Genomic DNA, 23,193 nt, shown 5'->3' on the forward strand with positions numbered 1-23,193 from the left:
AATTTTTATGTTGTCACCCGAGATCAAAACACTGACAAACCAGAGAAAGTCACAATGAGATAGAGGAATAGGTTCTGGTGTTCCATTGCACAGTTGGGTGGCTACTATACATTTCAAAACAGCTAGAAGTGACAATTTTGTATGTTTCACCACAAAGAAATGATAAAAGTTTGAGGTTATGAACATGCCAACTGCCTGATCCAAACACTACACACTAGACACATGAATGGAAAATCATATTGTACCCCGTAAATTTGTATAATTATTTTGTGTCAATTAAAAAAGAGGAAAATCATACCAATTTATTTCACATACATTTTGCAGGACATGGGAACCTTCAGAAATAAGAACCCAAAGAAAAAGGCAAACCTGTATGTTTTCTATGCTAGGTTTGATGAGGATTGAATCATTGTAGAAAAGTAGGATGAGCAGAGAGGGTATGGTATAAAGATAACCAACGAGGAGGAAATTATTGGGGTGTTAAGAGTCATCCCTGTGTCTTCACAGAGAAAGATATTTTTGCTTCTGGGTAGAAGGAGGAAACTTATTTAATGAGAGTCTCAGGATAAAATATATTTTATAAGAAAGTCAGAAAATTCATGCTAAGTTTTTGACCTGCCCCAGGAGGAAGGGCAGGGAGAAGACAAGAGCGACCTTCCACTTCTCCTATTGTCTCAGATTCTTCCAGCTGAAAATATTCAATGTGCCAAGGCACCATATTTCGCGATCCTCACCCTAACTCTCCTTGGTCTCCTAGTACTCCAGGTAGAAATGCGGAATAGAGCTTATCCACAAGATCTGCAGCTTCCACGTCCAGAGCCAACCAATCACGGATGAAAGCTACCTGGAAAAACTGCACCCTTAATGAATATACACAGACATGTTTTCTTGTGTTAGATCTTAAATAGACAGTATAACGATTCTTTTCACTAACATTGTATTAGGTATTATAATTTAGAGATGATTTAGAGGATTCAGGAGAATATATGCAAATGCCACGCCATTTCATAGAATGACTTGAGCATCCTGAGATTTGGGTATCTGCACTGGGTAAGAGGGTGAGCCAACTAATCTGCCACAGATGCCAAGGGGTGACCACATGAAAGCATGGAATTCAAGGTAAGAGTTGGGACCGAAGGTCAAATTGGGAGCCCCAAGTGACAGGTTGAATGGAATTGGATAAGAGCACATAGAAAGTGGTTGGAAGTGAAGAAGAGTTCTGAGAAATGAGCCTGAAGACACTCAAACTTTGTCTGTATGGGACTGGAAGGTTGACTGGAACACAGGATTGGTTCATTGACTGGTGCAGGAGGTGGAGATGCCAGGGTCAGAGAAGCAAGAAGAGAGCACACTGGAAGACACATGGAGCGACTGAACAACTCTGATGGTTCAGGACGGCAATGAGGAATCTCTGGATTTGGGCTGAGTGGGTTTGCTGATGTCCTTGGTTATAGTGTGACAATGATAAAGCAAGAGTCAAGTAGATTGCAGTGAGAGTTAAGGAGGAAATACTACAGAAGAGTTTTTCTGGGAACTGCAGAAGCCAAGATGAAGTTTTTTTGTTTTGTTTTGTTTTTTTAAGGTAAGAGATTTCACAACTGGTCTCTGTCCTTCTGTGAAAGGGGAAAAAATGTTAATGCAGAAGTGAGATTCAGGATATTAGCTGTTAAGGTGTTGACCTGAAAAGTCGCCCCCAAAAATCTCATGTGTTCAGAGATGGGACTTTAGAAGGCAGAAGGAGACTAGTCATAAGGTTGTTAATCTCATCAATGAACCAACCCATTGCTCTCTCTCCCTGCTTCCTTGTAGTCATGCATTGAGCAGTTTTCCTACACCAAGCCCTTCTGCCATTCCTTTTCTGCCTTGGAGGTAACCAACCATGGACTGAAGCCTCTGAAACTGTTAGCCAAAATAAATTGCTCATCCTTTAAGTTGTGTAGGTCAGGCATTTTGTCTCAGCAATGGAAATGTGACTAAAACATTAGCAGAGTCAAAGTCTCTATCAGACCAGAGGATCAGAACCTAGCACTTCCAAAGAGTGGCTGGCACTGGCCAAGGTGAGACCTGAGTGCTCGTTGTGACGAGGAGAAGAGAGGGGCTGGGTCACAGGATGGGTAGATCAGTGGTTCAGGAATACAGAGGCTTGCATCCTATCTATTTTATTTCTCAATTAAATAAGCATAGAAGCTATTGAGTGATGAGGGAGAGGGCATGACAGAAGAGGTCTGATGGGTAATTTTAGGTGTTGTGGGAATTAAGCTGGACTGTCAACTTGATTGGCCTGATTGCCACTCAGGAAGAGGAAAGTACACTTCTGGGTGTGTCAGGGCAGGGGTTGTGGAGGTGTGGTATGTATACTAAATCTGCCCCTGGCCCTTCCTCTATGGTACTTTCTCCTGCTCTGCTTCCTAGCTGCCATGAACTAAGTATCTTTGCTCTTCCATGCCCTTCTGCCATGATGTTTCTGCCTTGGAACCAGCCAACCATGGACTGAAACCTCTGAAACCATGAGTCAAGTAAACCTCTCCTCCTTTAAGTTGTGGGTATCAATCATCACGTCCCATAGCAGGAAAGCTGGACAATTCAGGTGTCAATGTGCCTGGATGAAAGAATACCTAGAACTGGATGAAGGATATCAAGAGAACCCCTAAGGCATTATTCTAGGTTATGTGTAAGTGGGTGTTTTCTGAGGAGATCGGCATGTGAGTCTGTGTGGACCACATGGGGAATATCCATGCTCAGTGTGGGCAGGCGACACCCATTCTGCTGGAGCTCAGAGAGAGCACAACAGGAGAGAAAACGATTTCCTCTCATTTTCCTGGAGCTAGGATGCCCTTCTGTTGCCTTGGAATTCTAGGCTCCAAGCTTCCTGGCTTTGGGACGCCAATGATTTACACCCTCCCCCACCCCCCACCAGTTTCTCCTGTTTCCAGCCTTGGCCTGGTTCTGAGTCCTAAAGACTTGAATTGACCCATATCCCAGGATCTCTGGCTATAGGGGACAATATGACATAGGTCCTCTAGCAAATCCTTCTCATGTATATTGGTTCCATCCTGTTGGTTCTGTCTTTCTGGAAACCCCTGCTACAAGGTGGGAAGCAATCTCCAGAGAGCAAGGGAAGTGGGCAGGTTACCCCAGGACAGGCAGGAAGGCTGAGTCCAGCCAGGAAGCACTGAGCCCACTGGCCAGTTTTCAAGAGAGAGAGAGAGCAAGCAATGCGTTTCCCATGATTTTGTAAGCATTTTTCCTTTAAAAACACAAAAAGCCACAAGGAAAGATTTTAAGGCTAAAACATTGGAATCCATGGCAGCAAATATAAACTTTCTCTGGATACATTTCAAATGAGAGCCAGCAAAGAAAATAGAAAGAAAGAAAACAAGGACAACAAATATCTGACATAGCAAAAGGCAATCTACTCCTCCTTCTGTCTTAATAACCTCCATTTATTCTGCATCCCTCTTCTTTTTGCAAATGTTTTTGCAGCAGGAGGAAAGAGGCGTTCTGCATTCTGTTACATTATGGCTATGACTAGAATGAGGTGAAGTGATTAGGGAACTAAGACTGTCAGGCTCTACAAACATTTAAAAATATGAACCTGTGCCAAGGGAAAGGGAGTCATTTCATTTCTCCCAAGTCTCATAAGATAAGATGCACTTGGCTAAAAGGGTCATTCAATTGCCAAGGAAATAATAACCTATGTTCAGAATAAATACCATCGTGGTCTCTGTTCCAATTCATAATGCCAAGATCAGCAGTGAATCCCCCACCTCTCCGCAGAGAAATGCAAAGTGCTGGTCCACGTGTCTCATTTATCAGCATTATAAGGTGGGCATGGAAATTCCAAAGCCTGTTTTGCAGGTGGTAGAGGGAGAATGCAAGTGTGTTGTTATCGTTCAAGGTTACATAGATCTCAGCAAGGCAGATTCCACTACCCAGAAATATCAGCTGTAGCAGGATTTCAAAGAGGAGACAAAAACAAAATGAAGTGGTTCTTTGATTTGAAAGCAATCTTTCACTAGCCCTGCTTTGTACATATTTCTGTTTTCTTTCTACTGAAGTAATTATTTCTATTTGTAAGGTAATTGTATTTCCTAATCAATCATAGTCCTCACACACATTTAAGAATTTTCCTATAGTGATATTCCCATGCTGGGGAGAAAAATTGATTGCGATACGTTTGAAAGAATTAGGTTCCCAATTTTAAAAGCTATTATTCTCATTGACATCACATCTGGCAGGAAGCCGGGAGAAGGGACCCTGGCCATGAGCCGAGTCACAGTGATGAAGGCAGGGAAGAGCTCTGTGCCGAGGTCAGGGACACAGTTCAGTCCCCAGGCTGTGACAGCCGGCCGGCCCTGACAGAGACACACTTCCACTCTGCTTACTACACCTCCTTGCCATAAAATGAAAGTAGGCCTTCAGCTCAGGGCAGTTGGGTCTGCTGATCTTTCAGGAGAATGGGAATTGCTACACAGAACCTCCAAATGTTTCAGTGGTGTTCACTTCCCACCCACCTGGTGGGCCAGACCAGTCCGTCTACACTTGGGATCTCAAGGGCACAGCTCACTGACTCCGCACTGGATCAGGTGCCAACTCGAGCACACCTGGGTCCTCAGTGTCACCGGTGATTTAAGAATGTGACATAGGGGAACCCATCTGACCCTTCACCCTCCTGGGCAGTGTTTAGTTCTAGGATGACACTTCAGCAGACACGGCTGGGAGGGTCTCATGGCTAGGTCTGCGGCAAGGCCAGCTGTCAATGTCAACTGAGACATGACTGTGGGCTTCTCACCAGTGCCACAGTAGCTCCGTGGTCCCGAGCTGGCGCCAGCCCCAGACCTGGAGGTGAGCGGACTATAAGAGGGGCCTCTGCCACTTGGATGGAACGTGCTTTCTTCCCTGAGGCCTGGGCTTGGCTTCCTGCAGTGAGCACCAGGCAATCTTCTGCTCCGTGGCATATGACAAACTATAGACCAACTTGTGTCCACTCCCCACTGGATGTGACACGCTGTCCCCTGGCCCCGGACCCTACCCTGTGGAGAACTCTGCTGTCACTGTCTTGACATCCCAAGGATTCTATCTTGGAACATGTTTTCTCTCTATGTGAAATCTGCTGGGAAAATATGCACACGAGCAGCAAAATTACGTGAAAGAAAGGAAAAAGTATACATATTTTCTACCTTTAAGGCAAAAGCTTATCTTCTCTATTCTCACAGCTCTTCTGACACCAAATGGGCGGGTGTTCCAATATTGCAGACACCACCGAGGGCTCCACAACTTAATGCAATCCTAGCAATAGAGAGAGTTGGGGGGACCCCAGGGGAGGCCGACCTGATAGACCCCATCACGAGGCCCAGCTTCGCTTCCAACTTCTGACGGCTACAAATCAGGGTTCCCACGGCCCCTTCCTTGTGGTCAGTGTTTGTTAGCATGGCTTGGAGAATACAGGAAAGCAGTTTCCTTACTCTCACTGTCTGGATTCCTTACTCTACGGTTTTGATCTAAAGGATACAACTCAGAGCTGAGGCCAGGTGCCCACAGCGGTAATGTTCATTACTCAGGAGGCTGTAGCGGGAAGGTAACAAGTTCAAGGCCAGCTTGGTCATTTTAGTGAGTTCTTGTCTCAAAATAAGAAATCCAAAGGAATGAAGATGTAGCTCAGTGTAAAGGGCCTGGGCTCGATTCCCAGTACCAGAGCAGGGGGAAAAAGATGTAAGACAGGAACGGCTTGATGGAAGAGATTCGCGGGGGTAATTCGTAGGGGGGTGGACAGGGTGGCACCCCTCTCTGGTGTCCTGGAAGGGCTGGGAAGCCCATGCTTTGGGGGTTCTATGGCGCTTCTGCTGTGGGCTGGGGGTCACCCCTGCAGGGCCCATGGTAAAGCCTTGATGCCTACCCTGTGGCGCTCTGGGAGTAGGCATGGCAGGAAGAAGCTACTCCACTGGGCTCATACCCTTGAAGGGGACACACACTCCCCAAAACCAACCACAGCTGCCCACAGATGAGCTCTGAGCCCACAAGACAGGCACACCTTCCCTCTCTGGGTGACACTTCCCATCGGATTCTGACAGAAGTGCAAGCGAAGGCAGCTTCATCACAGGGCACCATGACGGGCCCATTGCCTAGGAGATAAGCCCTGTCTTCCAAGGAGGCTGCAGAGGGCCAAGTTCCTCTCAGGGCAGCCACCTCCACCCCGAGGACCCGAAGCCACATATGTCCAGGTCCCACGGCGAGGCCTCTTATGGGCAAAGGAAGCTTCTCTCTTCCAGGCAGAGCCGGAGGAGGGAGGGAGGGAGGAGGAAAGCAAGAAGGAAGAGGCGTGCTGGCCAGTCCTTTAATACCAGCACCGGAGAGGCTGAGGCAAGAGACTCATTTGTTTGAGCCCAGCCTGGACAGCTAATTAACTGAGGAGATCCTGTCTATTTTTTTTTTTCTGTACCAGGGATTAAATTCAGGACCTTGTGCTTTTGAGGTAGGTGCACTGCCACTGAGCTGAATTCCCGGCAGGAGATCCTGTCTTAAGATGAAAGAAAGAGGAAGGGAGGGAGGGAAGGAGGAAAAGAGAGAGAGAAAGAAAAGAAAGAAAAGAAAGAAAGGAAAGAAAGAAAGAAAGAAAGAAAGAAAGAAAGAAAGAAAGAAAGAAAGAAAGAAAGAAAGAAAGAAAGAAAGAAAGAAAGAAAGAAAGAAAGAAAGAAAGAAAGAAAGAAAGAAAGAAAAAGAGAGAAAGGCTGAGGATGTAGCTCAGTGTGAATGGCCAGGTTTAATCCCCAGTGCTGCTGAAACAAAGAAGGAACAGGAAGGGAAGGAGAGGGGAGGGAAGGGGAGGGAAGAAGGGGAAGGGAAGGAAGAAGGGAGCCTCCTGGATGACCCCATCACTACAGGAACAGCCATTTAAACCAGGAATGCTTTCCCTACAACACACGGACTCACAGTAAGCCTCAGTTAGTTTGGGGCCCCCTATATGCGCTTGTAATATTTCCTGTGCACACACAAGGTGTGATCCAAATATATGGTGAAGGTTGCAATTTTTAAATGTATACTAAAAGACACATTTCCATGAATCCTCCTCAAATTACTCCCCCTTGCTTCAGTCATCCCATCATCTTTCATGCCACTTTCTGAAGCTGCTCTGGAATTCCTCTTTCCTGAGTGTCTTTACAAATTGTGATCAAAACTACAGTGAATGCTGCTGCCGAGCGCCACTGTGCAACTCCTGGCTCTTCCCCAAAGTCAAAGTGACCATGAAAGGGAACCATTTTGAATCCATTCAGGACATTGAGGCAGCCAGGATAGCACAGCTAAAGACCCTCAGGAAAGAGGACTCGAGAGCTGCTGCAGGAAGTGGGAAGCATGATGGGATGAGGATTTTGAGGGGGAAATATGGCAGTGTCTTTACTCTAATAATTTTTTTAAAATTTAAACAGTAGTTTGCGATCGTACCTCCTGACTTCTCTTTCTCCTCCGGCCATGCCCTCCCTTCCGCATCTGTCCAGCCATCATCTATTTATTCCAGGCTCTCCAATTCGATTCCCCCATCCTCCGGATACTCGGGGAAATCATTCTCTCCACCCTGGGCTCTGACACCTCTTCTGTCTGCTTTGTGGCCCTGGTCACAGATGGATTGCACCCTCCTTTAAACCAACAGGCAAAGGAACTCAGTCACGGCCCACACCGTGTCACAGCCAGCCTGCCACATGCTGGAAAGGCCCTGGATGGCACCATCTCCTCATCACAGCCCCGTGGGAACAATTCCAGACTCATTTCACAGGAGAAGGAGAAGTTCAAAGAGGTCAGATTACCCAGGACCAGCAATCAAGTCTGTGGTGGAGCAGGATTCAGTCTGCAGTCCAGGAAATGAACATCCCTGCAGGGCAGAGCCACTGTCACATTCTTTGGGAAGCATGCCCAGTGCCAACGCAGACCCATCGTGATGGATGCTGAACAGGATCGAATGCGCCCCACGATCAGCCATGGACAGCCACCGAGCACATCGTGGGTCTCAGAGAACAGCACCCCCGTGCCTGGGGTGGGCAGGGTGAGTCCGGTGCCTTGGGCACGGTCCCCGCATGCAGGCCTCAGCTGAGCAGCATCTCCTCTTTGGGGTGGTGCCGTGGAACCCTGCTGAGCATCAGCTCTGCCCACCATATCCACCCTTCGCTCACGCACTGACCCCAAGTGCTGTCCCATGGCAGACATGCACAGTCTCATCCTGCCCACCCAACGTGAAACATGGCGATGGGAGCAGCCAACACAATCCAGTGGCTTTCGCTTGTTTTTGTTACAAATCTTTCTCCATTGCATCTTCGTTCGCAGGTGAGTGAGATCAGTTTTGAATTCCATTGCTAGGCGTTAGCATTTTGGATGATCATGTGTGATCTGTGAAAGTTGTCATCTGGTTCTCAGCCAGCAAGGGGTGGCCACATACAGACCAGAGTGGCACTGCTGTCCCGAGACTCGAGTGTGCCCGAGTCCTGTCTCCTCCTTCACCCTTTGGGATACTGGAGGGTTTTGTGTTGTTTTGCTTTTGCCTATTTGTTCAGTGTTTCTTGTGCCTGCCTTCCAAACCCCTTCTGGATCTACTTAACTTGCAGTCTCAGTTTATTTTTTATTTTAATTGTTATCAGTCCATGCTTGCAATGCACAGTGATCAGATTCCCAAGGGGAGTGGGTATATGTACATAACTCGTCTTCATTCTTTTCACTTCTCCTTCTCCATCTCCTTTTCTCCCTTCCCTCCATCTCTCAGTCTGCTGCCCTTTTACAAAAGACCCATCTCTCTGTTTCCCATTATCTGTCTTTGATTTTCCTCTTTATTTATACTTTGGAGCCAGGTCTGGTGGCACACTCCTGCAATCCCAGCACTCAGGAGGCTCAGACAAAAGGGTCACCATGAATTCAAGGCCAGCCTGAACTATATAGCAAAGCCCTGACTCAAAAAAACCCATTATTCATAGGTTGGGTTTCTCATACAACAGTAACCTTGTGACATTAAGCTTGTGTGTCTGTGTAGTTCAGTTAGCATTGTGCTCTCGGGTGCGTTTTGCTCCTATAATTGCCCTGTGCTCCCCATCCTCTGTGCTCTCTTCTGCTCCACCTCCCAGGCTCTCGGGCCTTCAGGCTCCTTTTGCATCTGTGTCCCATGATGTCCCTCACCTCAGCTTAGCAGCAAGGGACAATGATAAGGAGCACAGAACCTGAAGACTCTGCTCCTCACAGAACCGCTGGCTGCTCTTGTTCAGGCTCGGCCCCTGGGCCTGCCCCTTCCCGGGCAGCGGTGACAGTGCTGTGTGGAGTCCAGGGCCTGCATCACCATAAGTGGCCCACGCTCCCTCTGGACAGGTTCAAGTTCACCTTGGGGTCACGTGCTGGGTGGCTACAGGGAGGCGCCAGCCTCTGTCACACAGCTGCCATTCCTCAGAGACCCATCCCTCAGGGTGAGCAAGTGTTGCCACCCAGTCAGGGGAGGTCCTTGTCCCCAGCGACAGACAGGTCATCCATGCCATACTGTTGTGTCCTGTCTGATCCAAGGGCTTCCTCTTCCAGCCACAAAGGATAGGGCCACTCTGCTTTCACCATCGGCCCCTCACCCAGTGCCTGAGACCCAGGCTTCCACACTTCTGCACTTCAAGGCCCAGCTCTATGGGCCACGTTTGTACCTCCTTCTTGTGTCTGTTTCTATTCACATACCTCACCTTAATTAAGAAAGAAGTTAAATAATGCGTAAGTAGACACATACAATTTTTAGTTGACACTGTTTGCATCAATTTCCTTCATAAACAAGATACCCAAGCCCAATGGTGCATAGCTATAATCCTAGCTACTCAGAAAGCTGAGGCAAAAGGTCTAGACTACCCCAGATAATTGAACGAAACCCCATGTCAAAATAAGAAATAGAAAGGGTAAGGGGTACCGCGCAGTGTAGGGAGCTTCCTTAGCATGTGCAAGGCCATGGCTCCATCCCCAGTACCACAGAGAAGTGGATATATGTAAGATTAGACAGGGTGAAAATTAGAGACAAGTGCACATTTGAGGCAGATAGAGTGTGGATCCCATAGAGCAAGGGGTCGGATGCTGAAGGGTGACTGCTGCCCACAGTTCCACAAGTCTCTTTTTCCAGCAGATTCCTGGTGGTTCTCGTTTGGTTCAAGGAAGGAGATGATAGGATTCCAGCATCTACAAAATGAACCATAGGACTGTCACTGAACCTCGGACTTGGGAGAATTTCTTCTCTGGGCCCTTATGAAAGGCTGCTGTGCGAAATAATGGTCACCTCCAGTCTGTGCTCATGGATTCATGACTGATTTATTGATTTACAGTCTTTCATCTTCTTATCTGAAGATATTAAAATGAGAGCAATAACACAAATGGATTCCTTCCCTCTGGTTCCTGCACAATCCTCTCTGTCTCTCTTTACATAAGGAAAGGTTTAACCTGGAAGTGTATTTTTCAAACAAACTTGCTGGGCCTTATTTGTTCAGGTTGTGTCCTCTTTTTCTGCTTCTGTCTGTATCATCCACGTCATAGCCCAGGCCTCACATGTGCTGGCTTGTGCTGAGGATCTCAGGATTGATGTGATGCAGGCAAAGATTCTCTTTTGTTTTTAAGGCACATAGGCATTTTTCTCATGCATTATTTCAGTAAAATGCATTGTGCAGAGACAATAATAGAAGCAAAGAGATAAAATAGGCTCTCTGAGCACGTGAAGATTCAGCTGGGTCCGCGCACATTTTGATCTTTATTTAAGTGGGTTCCTGTAGGATGCTGCCATTTCCAAAACATCAGCACCTTCCCTCTCTCATCTCCGCTGCATTTGCCTGATCTAGATACTGAGAAATAGAGGCACAGTCAAAGCCTGGAGTGGGATTCTGTGGCTGGCAGCCAGTTCTAGAACAACACAGTGCCTAAGGGATGTGATATTTAAGGGTTATTGGTAGGTTTCATTAAGAATCATTTTCTTTTACTTTTCTTTGCTTAAATCCATTAAAATTTTTAACTCCCAGAGTTAAGTAGGCTTAACATGATGTTTACTAAGGATAAAAAGAAATCACTTTAATTGTCAATGTTTACCCATCCAAAATATGCCAAATGAACATGCGGGTCATTACTGATGTTGGGTCTGATCAGTACTCTCCCAGTCGGCCATCTGCAGATCCAGAGTTTTCCTACAATCTGACTCTCCATCCTCGGATTTAGGAAAGGATATTTCTGTTGAACGAGGGATAAAGAATTTCCAAGAGAAACATTTTGAAAACATAATCAGGATGCTGGGAAGGGGCGTCAGGATTTCTGTGGGGGCAGCAGCGACATCTTGTGGCCAAAAGGACACCTGCAAGCTGAAAATCCCTTTGCCTCCTGTTGGTGAAGAAATTGTTGCAAAAGTCTTTGGGCAGCAGATTTGAGGAAAGGTGGGCAAGGTAGGATTGTCAGGCAGGTAGGCAGACATTAGTGGGCCTGAGGGACAGATGGTTTAGGAGTGTTCAAAATAGCTTCTGTTGCTAGTTGAATAAAGAAATGAATACAGGGGCTGGGGATTTAGCTCAGTGGTTTCACTGCCTGTTGTGCAAGCGCAAGGACCCGAGTTCGATCCCCAGTACCAAAAAAAAAAAAAAAAAAAGAAAGAAAAGAAATGAATACATCAATGTATTTATAATCATTTATAATCATTTCTTAGATCTCAGACCTAAAGTGACCCCACAGAGCCACAGTGACGTCTTAGGTCGCATGACACACAGACCTGGCACCTGGCCATCCAGCTATCTAACTCCATAGCAAGGCACACAGCTTTTCTGGCTGTCACAGACTACAGCCCAATGACATCAGGAAAGGAAATGTCCTTTAAAAATAGCTCTCTTGCCTTGGGCTGAGACCAGTTTCAGTGAAGAGCTTATCTTCCGACCTGCTACATGACTAGAGCCCCAAGCAATCACTGACCATCTAACAGGACAAGAACACACTGTACAATTCCTAAGTAACTTCTAAGTAAAATATTGATAAGCCTCATAGTCACCCTAGTTTCCCGGACTCCAAGAGTAACTCTTGTTTCTTTTTTTGGTACACGGGATCAAACTCGGGTCCTTGCGCTTGCAAGGCAGGCGGCGGAACAACTGAGCTAAATCCCCAGCCCAAGAGTAACTCTTGTGTGCATAGCAATGAACCCAAGATGTTGGTCAGTACAGATGCCTTCGTGGCCCTGCCCACCCTGTCTCCTGAGGCCGTGACTCTGTCTCTACCTTACAGTAAGTGCTACCTGTTCTTCCACATGGCCTGCGTGTCTTGACAGGATTCAGTCATCAAGGGCACAGAGAAACGAGGACCAAGCAAGTGAGGGCCAGTTCTTCATCACAGCAGGACCCAGCGCCCCTGTCAGAGGATGAGCACCAGTCTGCAGGGGCAGCACAAGGACATCCTGACTGATGTCACCAGGTCACTGGCCATACCAGGGTTATCAGGGACCAGAAGGACATTCTGGGCCACATTGCTGATGACAGAGGAGAAAAGTATCAGCAATCGCAAGAGGCCCCCACCAGGCCACAGGGACAGATGCTGGTGACCTGGATGGCAGAAGCCACCGGTGACAGGCTGTTCACGCTGGCACTGACTCAGGATGGATACAGCCTCTTCCAACACGTGGGGTAATAGGGCCCACAGAAGTTATATGAGCACACAGACATGCAGCCAGTGACTTTGTGGCTAGACAGAAACATGGGACCCTCACCTCCCCCGTCATTTATCCCAAGATAGTACCCACAGTGATCTATTCTGAGGGACGGGGCAGGAGAGGGTGGAGAACACAGAACAATATCCTTGTCTCTCTGGGACTTTAAGCTAGTGTAGTACTAGAACTGCTAATGTTGAGAATTAGGACAGTTCTGAGTATCAAATGAGTTGGGGACCAAAACAGTGTCAGGCAAGGAGGCTGAGGCATGAGCATCTAGACATGCTCTGGAAATTCCCCAGTGCTGCTGCCTTGTTCCATGGTAACCTGTTCTTCCTACAGGAGGACCATGCTCCTACCTCTGTGCAGAAACTGAGAGCGAGCTGCATTTCCACCAGCTGGATACACTGATCCTACCATGCCTCCCCGAATGCTCAAAAGATGTTCTCCCTTAGTCTAATCAGTAAAAACCAAGGCACTGTGGTGGGAAAACCATTGAACTTAGACCTAGACAACATGAATGTGACTGTGGGCTCCTTTGCCTGTTCTGTGACTTTCATTAACTTCCTGAAATTTTCTGAAACCCAGTTTCTTTTCTTTGAGGGAAGAGGGGTATTAGGGATTGAACTCAGGCCCTCTGCACTGAGCTACATCCATGGTTCTTTTTTTAATTTTTTAAATTTTGAGACAGGGTCTGCAATTGCAATCTTCTGGCCTCGCCCTCCCAGAGTACTGGAATTCCTGGAGTGTGCCCACCATGCCTGGTTATGAAACTTCCTTTCTTAGTATATTTTAAAATACTACTACTACTCACCTCAGGGTAATTGATTAAAATTGATATAAGCAAGTTGAAAGTGCCAGGCACTTACATAGGACTTTTTGCTTTCTGATGTTTTATTATGAAACACCCAACATATAGAAGAGTGGAAAGTGCGTCCCTGAGGTCACACCTGTATCTCCCATCTTGATCCTATAATTAATGTTTTACTGCAGTCTCTTCATCACCCATCCCTCCACCTTACCCTGTAATTCATCAATCATATTATTTACTGATGCATCTGAAAGACACACACATCAGTCCTTACCCAGAGTTCAATATTTACTCGGGATCCTTCTCCTTTAATTTGGAAGAAGTTCACATACAATGAAAAACACGAGTGCTAAGTGTGCCATCCGGTGGGTTCTGATCAATGGCCGCACCCCGCGACCTGAGCCCCCACCTGGCACAGACACACAGTGCCACCCACAAAGTCCTCTGTGCCCCTCTGGTAAATTCCTGACCCACCTGAGAGTTGCAGCTGCTATTCAGATTTTTCTCACAACACCTTAGTTTTGCTCCCTCGCAAGCGGAGTCTAGGGGACCATCCCTTCCTTTGCCAGGCCTGGTGGCCCACAGTCGTAGTCTCAGCACTTGGCAGGCTGAAGCAGGAGGATCGCCCAGAGTTCAACACTTGAATGGATTGCACAGAGAAACGCAGTACAAAGCCAAAGGGGCCCAAAGCTTCTGTCCTGTGACGTTGGACCGCCCTAACCCCCAAATAGGTGCATTCTTCATGGTGGTGGCACCTTGCTTTCTAAGAACCATTGCGTATCTAAGGTGATAAATGCATTCCCAACTCATACCTGTCTGAGGTGCAGAATAGGAACATCAATCCAGAGTGCTTGTGGGCGCGCAATGACACGTTCTACCAGCAGGGGGCAGCAAGAGACCATCCGTCATTCTAGATTCCTGCTACGCACAGCTTTGCTGTCCTGTCTTCATTCCTGATTCACAGGAACATACATTTGGTTACAATGTCTGAAGAAGGAAAGTTTCTTGAATTAGCCAAAAATACATTAAAACATCTGGATTCCTTTTCTTAAAAATTAAAAAAAAAAAAAAAAAACAGCAGAAACGTCCAAAGGCAAAGACTCAAGAGATACTGAGGAAAAGGCAGGTCATTCACCACACAGCACTAATTTATCCACACTACAAAGGCTTCTCTCTTGCACAGGAAAAGTCCAAGTATCAAAAGAGCAATGGCCAATCTACAAAGGAAAAGGAAAAGGTGATCTACTGCGGGGACGATTCTCAACTTCATTCTAAAAGAAACCTGTGGCGACACAGCCAGACCCCGGCGCCCGTTCCCACCTCGCAGAAGGCAGATCTTCATGCTCGGTGCAGTGAGGGCCGGGCTGGGCAGCCTGTGAGGAAAAGGGCGCTTCCTCACCTTCGGGCTGAGAGTTGAATGACACCAGCTCCCCGGAGCCAGGAGGTGGGCCCTGAGGGCGGGAGCTCCGAGGGGCCGCTGGGAGCAGGGGGGACCCGAGGCACGCGGGGACAGAGCGACAGGGGGCCTGAAGAGGGGCGGGAGCGCTAGCCTGGAGTGGCTCATTGCAACAGACGAACGGGCCCACGGGAAACGGAGAGAACGAACAGGAGCCCTGCCCAGAAGGCGAGGAGACATGGAAAGAAGATGCAAGAGGAGAAGCCGAGGAGGAGGAATGAACCAGCCTGGATGCGGGCCCTTGGGGGCACGGAGAGAGCCGAGGAGAAACGGAAGAACCCGAGGCGTGGCGGAAAGAGCCGAGGAGGCACGCACGGAGGAAACCGAGGAGGCATGGAGGAAACCGAGGAGACACGGAAGGACCCAAGCAGGGGCTGGTGGAACCGGATGTGTGGGGTCCCCAGGTGGACAGAGGGACTCAGGGGAAAGCAATGGAGCGGAAGCCTAGCAGAAAAGACCTAGGAGGCACCCAGGGACCCGAGGCCAGAGGTTGGGAACCCCGCGGCGGCACAGTGACCCACAAGGGCGCGAGGACTTTTGGAACATCCTGAGGACGGGCAGAGGCGGGCTCTGCCTGCTGTACCATGGCGGCCGGAAGTGCACGATTCTCTGCGAAGGAATCCGAGTCCTGACGAAGATAGCGGAGGTGGGAGCGGAAGAGCCTCGGGTAGTCGATGAATCTGAGCGGGGTCGCGGGCGGTGAAAGGCAGAGAGGGAGTGTTGGGGCCACAGGTCCCAGAGAGCACGTAGCCAGGCGAGGCCCGGTTGGGAGCGAGGGGCCTTGCTGTGGGTGCCCGAGGCAAGGCGACAGGAGGTGAGCCAAACCAAACCGCGGAAGCTGGGGAGGGCAGAGATGGGCCCTGGAAACTCGGTCTGGCTGAAAGAGCTAAGGGAGAGAGTGCAGTAAGAGGCCAGGCAAGGCCTGGGGCCCAGAAGGTAGCAAGCGATGGCTGGTGCGGAGAGACTGAGGTCGTGGGAGCAGAGATGCGTCCACTGGCTGGACAGCGGGCACACGGATCCCAGGACAGCGAGGAGTGCAATTGATTGCAGGCCCTTAGGGAAGCCTGCGCCTCGGGGACACTGAACAGGGCAGCACAGCTGGTTGAGGTGAGCTCTTTCTGCCTAATGCCTCAATCATCATGACCGACGCGATAGGGCCCTAAAAGGAGGCTGGTGCTGCGACCCTCCAACATGGCCCACATCCCACTAGACCATGCTACACGTTCCATACGGGCATCCAGACAGGAGATAGCCATGTCCCAGTCATTTCTCCAGACCCCACTTCAAAACATTTTGGCATTGAGGATCCAGGCCTCAATGCATGGGTGTGTTTGTGGGGATGTGGGAGCCGGATTACAGAGAACAAACCATTAACCAACAGATTGCTGTATCCCTGAAAGTTTAGTAAGGATATAAGACCCAGAAAGCAAGCCCAGGTGCTTACAAAGCCAAAAATAAAAGAGCCCATCAGGTGCCACAACATTTCCAACCAACAGGAGCTTGTGTTCCTTGACTAGCCAGCACTGTGTAGGTGTAACTCCAGCAGTAACACCCTAGATAGACAAAGGCCAGATTGGCCTTACACAGTGGGCTCCATTTTCCAATGACAGTGATAAGTAGATGCCCAGAACACCTGTCTTCGCTTTTTCATCAAGTCTAAATTGATAGAACCCTAGGCAAGCAACTCTCTCAATTGAAATGAGGAGGGGAGATCACCAGCCACATTCCTCAATTCTCCCACAGGAAATGACTGCTGGACATTTTTGAGGAAAAAGGAAGCTCATCAGTTAGGACAGGTTTGTTTAGAAGGAACCTGAGAGGGACTGCCCTGTCACTTTGACCAGACTGGTGACTCTCATACAGGCTTATTGTTACCCAGTCATGGGGTGCTGGAGTCTCCTTCTGGAGGTGGTTTCTAGGTTCTTTCTGTGCTGAGCAAAGAATTGGCCGAGACAAGCCCAAATGGTAGCAACCTTGTATTAAATGTAGGAAAAGAAATGGGCCCTGCAGAGCGAGTTTAGGCCTAGTAAAAGTAAGAAAAGAAGTATATCCTACAGCATGACAGCAGACCACCGTGAAAGAGCACAATAGCAAAAGCTCAATGTGGACTGTCCTTTTTGTATCACCCATTACTCAGGCTAATGTCAGGTCTAGGCCACCCTACTGCAAACCTGCTCGAGTTCTCATGAGAAGTTCGTGTATAGGACTTTGGGAACTGTTCTGTGCCCATGTTCCAAGATCTTGTCACTTTCTTGTCCTTTCCCATCCAGTTTTACCACACCCTACCTTCCTGTCTCACTGTGAGTTCTTTTATATGATTGTGAGCAAAAGCGGGGGTGGGTGCTATGAGGGGAAAAGTTCAGTGAAAAGGAGTTGTGCCATCTGCTAGAGATAAAGCTTGAGAAATGCAGGCTGTGATGGCTGTCTGCCAGCAATGACCACACCTTTCTCCAAAACACAAAAGTCAAACTCAAACCCAGGGCAACCGATGCACCTCCCTGATACCTAAGTCTCCATGCGCAAGTTTCAGAGGGCTTGAATTTTTTCATCATCACAGGAGGGCAGGTGAGAGGCTCAGGGAATAAGGATTTGGTAAAAAGAATCATTGTGCTGGCTGAAGAGGCTAGTCACTGATTTAAGTGTCAGAACTAATACCATAAGTAAAGCTACAAGAAACCAAGGGGTAAATATTTTCATTTGAAACAAAGAATGGATGTAGTAATTGTTGGGATTTTTAAACAGATAAATTAATGAGATTCTGAGGCAATCTGCAAAGGAGGCTGATTAATATAGGAGGGTTTTTTGAGGTCAGGTTTCTGGTTTTCTGTTGTCCTGCCCAGAAGATTGAAAGAACTGTAGGTGACAGAGGACTGATTCTTTTCTGCCCATTATAGACTCAGACCCCCATAATCAATTAACAGAGTTAACAGGAAAGACCTTCATTCAAACTTCAAAACCTGAGAAACAGCAGCTTGTTCACTCTGTCACCACCATCTCTCTAATTTTCATATAAAATTACAAAGAAATGTGAAAAGGGTAGAAATTTGCATCTGGTCTGATGAGTTGGGAGTGGTTGTGATACATATGCAAAAGAAACTAAGGAGCAATTGGGATATGAAGGGAAGGTGCTGGGCCAACTCACTGATATTCTTTAAGCAAGTTTGTGATGTCCTAGGAAGTAAAATAGGGTCCTGTTAGTGACATACTGCATAAACACAGAGTGAAGTACCAGAAAAACAAGAACAAATGATGTATGGAAGACTGGGGTTGGCACCGTTTAAGAAGATTTTCCAGTAACAGCAACATTCAACAGCACAAAGCCAGTGTTTTCCAGGATTGTTCTAGGCCAGGAGTGGCAGCCTTGGGAGTGGATTCTAAGGAGAAAAATTCCTACACCTGGGGACTGAAAATAAAGGCTTGCTCTGCAAACTGCAGGCTCCTACTGCCTGTCGCAGGCACCATGATATCCATGTAAAGAGAGATGAATTCAAGAGGTGGATTGGGGGTGCACATTAAATAACAGGCACAAGGCAGCATGGGTAATTCATCGATCTTCCTTCTTGCCCCACAGTTCACCACCTGCAGCCCAAGTGGAAAATCCACAAGGAAGAATGGGCCCTAAAGGGAACATTTCTTTCAGTCACAGCCCTCTTTGCCTTTCCCTGCCTACCAGAGCCTTTTCTGTCTCCCAAGGCCACCCACAGCCACCCCCCCAAGCAACAACACCCCACAAAAGCCCCTCCTGGATGCCCCAGATGACATCTACGTTCACAGTCAGGATGTATATATTTTTTTTCCAAATAAAGTATTTTTAAAACATAAGTATTTAAGTAAAGAAATGTAAATCAATGTAAAACACAGTAACAAAAACTAGGATAAATGATAGATTTGGCAGAAACTTGAAGGAAACACAGGAATGACCAAAAGTTGGAAAAATATTGAGCAGAGGTGTTCTCAGTTTTAATGATATGATGAATTTCAAGTCAGTTCAATTGCTGTTTATTTCTTTCCTTTTTATCAAAATAATAAATACAAACTTTTTTTTATGTGAGGATGAAGTATTACATATGGAAGTTTGGTGATTGAGGCATGCTCTAGAAGAGCTGCCAGGAAATGACCCCTGGACCCCATCCTCCTGCCATGATGTTTTATGCCTTCACAGGCCCAAAGGGACAGGGTCAAGCCACCATAGACTGAAACCTCTGAAACTATCACATTATAACTTTTTCTCTTTATAAGTTGTTCATCTCAAAACATTTTGTCACAGCAATGGAAAGCTAACTAATGCACACATGAAGGAACCTGCTGCTCAGAAAGTGCTGCCTTACAGATGAAAACAAACTTCTCCTTCCTTTTGTCTTTGGTCAGTACAGAAGAACATGCTTTTATATCATAATGCAAGTTCCACATTCTTCAGTCTTGAGAAAGATGACTTGTTTTCCCATTGTTCTGGCCACCAAAGATTTCAACCCAGAGAAATTTTCAGGCTTTGCTTGGCTGCTGGGTAGACTGGATCTGAAACACAAGAACCCAGTTAAAATGACACAACTACAGAGCAGTGTACAGGCTGCAAAGAAGGAAACGCCTCTTTCCTTAGCAAGGACTTTGGTGCCCAAAAGGCAGACCCTGCAGGTGCCATCAAGACATTCTGTCTCAGTTGCTGTGGAAACTAATATCATATACATAGCACTGATGCCAAAAGAAAAAAATCCCATCCATCATCCCAAGATAGAAACTTTTCAGGAGTTCACTGGACCTGCCAACCCTGATACGATCCAGACACAGTTGGACTGCCCTTCATTCTGCGTGTGGGTATCCTGGGAATTGAAGCCAGGGCTATCACTTATGCTCTTATTTTTCATTCTGGGCAGGGTCTTGTGAATATGCTTAGTTGTCCAGGCTGGGCCCAAACTTGTGTTCCTCCTGCCTCAGTCTCCCAGAGTGCTGGGATTATAGGTGTGGGCTACCACAGTCAATGGAATAGATTCTTTCTCAGCACCCTCAGCAGAAACCATCCCTGCTTCATCTTGTGCTTCTGGCTCTGTGGGCAGTGAAACAAGAAGTCTCCAGCATTTGCATTACTCGGTTTGTGGTACTATTATGAAAAGTACTGCTGTAACTTTGATGTGAAAGTTTGTATGCAGACATGTTTTCATTACCCTCTGTATACACCTCAGGGTGGAACTGCTGGGTGTATTGGTTAGAGGTCTGTCAAGGAAGGGAATTTATTAGGTAGCTCACAGGATCAAATGTCACAGAGCCCACAGTGGCCATCTGCACACTGGTGAGCTGGAGGATCCAGGAGCTGCTCAACCCGGGAAGGTGGAAGCCACAGAACAAGAGGGGGCCAAGGATGCAGCCCAGGTTCTAGACTGAAGGTCTGGAAGGCCCTGGAGAGTTGCTGCTGCCAGTCTGCATTAAAAGGCTAAAGAATGCCAGGCATGGTGGTGCATACCTGTAATATCAGCACTTTGGGAGGCTGAGACAGGATGATTACAAATTTGAGTCCACCCTAGGCAATTTAGATCCTGTCTCAAAATACATTTTTAAAAAGTTCCGGGGATGGAGACATCCTGTGTTCAATCTTCAGTACCACAAAAAACAAAACAAAACACTGACAAAATTGGAGTCAGGCAGTTAAAACAGTAAAACACAGAACAGACCTGCTCAAGCCAAATTGAGCTTGCAAGCAAATAAGACTTCCTCCTTCTGCCCCTTTTATTCTTGTCCTGCAAGCCTGTTGGATGGCTCCTTCCATGGTCAAAGTAGGTAGTCCCCTCATTTGCTCACCTACCTGTCACTCATCTGTAGAGCCACACACAGACACCCAGAAGTTGCATGACTAATCTAGGCTTTCTCAAATCTGGTCATGTTGACAGTCAAGGTTAAGCATCATACTTGGGTCACATTGTAAATCTAACGTTTTGAAAAGCTGCCGAACTTTTCCAAACTGACAGCACCATTATGTATTGTCACTAGCAATGTCAAGAGTTGTGATTTCTCCCCACCCTTGTCAACACTTGTTATTGTCTGCATTTTGTATTTTAGCCATCCTTGTGCATATGAGGTGTGATCTCACTTTATTGTTGCTTTGCATTTCCCAAATAATGAGGGGTGCTTATCACCTTTGCGTGTGCTTATTGCCACTCCAATATTTTCTTCAAAAAAAAATAATAATTCAAAGCCTCTGCCCAACATTTAACTGGACTTTTTGTCATTTTATTACTGTAAGTTTCAAGGATTCTTTATATATTCTGGACACAGAAATTCTATTAGATATATAATTTTTAAACATTTTCTCTGTAGACTTCGCTTTCTTGATGGTACTATTTGAAAAACACACACACAGACCAAAAATATCCTTCAATTTTGATGAAGAAATCCAATTTATCTACTTTTCTTTCTGTGCTTTTCATGTCTTGGCTAAAAAGGCACTATCTGAACTAAAGTCCCGAAGATCTACTCCTTGGTTTCTTCTAAGAGTTTTCAATGGTGAAAACAGAAGTTCTCACATTTTGATGTATGACCCATTCATTCTTTTATCACTTCATATAATGCTAGCAATAGATTTTTCACAAGTATCTTTTATCAGGTTGAGGAAAACCTCTTCTTCTTAGTTAATTTTCTTAAATGTGTGTATGTGTGCAATACCTCATAGTTGCACTTATTTTGAAGGCTTGCTATATGGGTATGGCATGTCTGAATCAATTCCAAGCCCTTTCTCCTCCTCCTTACCCTTCCTCATTTCCTTCCTGTCGTCCAGCAAGTCTGCCTTCTTTTGTTTCTTACCATCTCTCCTTTATCTTGCTCTTTTATTTATTTATGCTTTAGCTATCTCATAAGAGGGAAAATATAATATGTTTAACTTCTATATCTGACTGATTTCACTTGACATTATTGTTTCCAGTTCCATATTTTCCTACAAATGACATGATTTCATTCTTCCTTATGGATGACTAATACTCCATCTTGTATATACACCACATTTCTTTGTCCATTCCTCTGTTGGTGGGCTCCTAGGCTGCTTCCAGAGCTTAGCTATTGTGAGTTGCACTGCTATAAATATAGGTATATATGAATCACCCTAGTGTAGTATGATGTCTACAACTGCGGGACTATGTCCAGGAGAAGTATAGCTGAGTCCAGTGGTATTTCTATATCTAACTTATTGAGGAATCTCCATACTGATTTTCATAGTGATTGTAACATTCCCAGCAAAGGTGGAAAGGTTCCTTTTCCCCTAGATCCTCACCATATGCTTGGTTTCTTGAGTATTTTTATCATGCAAAGGTATTGGAATTTTTTGGTCAGGTGTTTTTCCTTCATCTGTTGCAATGTCTGTACATTGTATCCTCTTTCCCGTCAATATGGCATAGATTATTCATTGACTTTGACCTACTAAACTTCCCTTGCATCTTGGCATAAATCCCATTTGGTATGGGGTATCACATAAGTGTACACACACACAAGCGCAAGCAGGTAATCCAAAGATACAGTAAATGCTTAAATAAAAGTAACTTCCTACAGCAAAAGATGCATTGCCCAGAATGATGGAATAAGTGTGCTCAAAGTGAGAGAGAGTATTTTGAGAGGGAATTAATGGCAATGTGACTTTTACTGTTAATGTTTTCAAGTTTTAAACATTCATTGTATTTTTTGATCACTCTCCATTGACCAAACATCCATGGCAATTTCTGTCAAATAAAAACATCACAATTTACCCTCATCCAGCTTATGGAATAAGTGTGTTCAAGGTTGGGGAGAATTTTAAGGGGGATTCATGGCAATCTGTCTTATTGTAATCATATTTTTTAATTTAAATATTCATCATATATTTTATCACCCCTTGTATATATGCATTTTAAATATAATAGTGCTTTTATATATTTATCATGCTTTTGTATACAAAGAATGCATATGGTGCTAGATTGAGTTGGCTAATAATTTTCTGAGCAGTTTTATGCCTATATCCCTGAAGATGCTACTCCACAGTTCCCTACCACTGCACATGATGCATTGATTGGGAAGTGTTCCCTCACCTTTATTTTGGAGGAGTTTATGGAAGATTGACATAATTTTTTTTTTTTTTTACCAGGGATCAAACTCAGGACCTTGCACTTGTGAGGTAGGCGTGGTGCCACTGAGCCAAACCCGCGGCCCATAAATAATTCTTTTAAGTGTTAGACTTCACCCATGAGGCCACCCCTGCCCGTGCCTTTCATTGTAAAAAGTTTAAAGTTGCTAATTCAGTCTATTTCCCTGTCAGAAGAG

At 46.2% G+C, this 23,193-nt stretch overlaps 1 long non-coding RNA gene across 1 annotated transcript in view; it reads right to left on the bottom strand.

Annotated features, from left to right (window-relative positions):
* The window catches only part of LOC110348191 (uncharacterized), a 69,496-nt gene extending 54,272 nt beyond the window's left edge, over positions 1-15,224 (bottom strand). The window contains exon 1 of the long non-coding RNA XR_002393184.2: positions 14,279-15,224. This is a non-coding gene — a long non-coding RNA (uncharacterized LOC110348191). The remainder of the gene's footprint in view (positions 1-14,278) is intronic.
* Positions 15,225-23,193: the final 7,969 nt, after the last annotated feature.

The sequence above is a fragment of the Heterocephalus glaber genome, unplaced genomic scaffold, assembly GCF_053883595.1.
Source record: "Heterocephalus glaber isolate CG9 unplaced genomic scaffold, H.glaber_assembly_v1.0 deba00001610, whole genome shotgun sequence".
NCBI lineage: Eukaryota > Metazoa > Chordata > Mammalia > Rodentia > Bathyergidae > Heterocephalus > Heterocephalus glaber.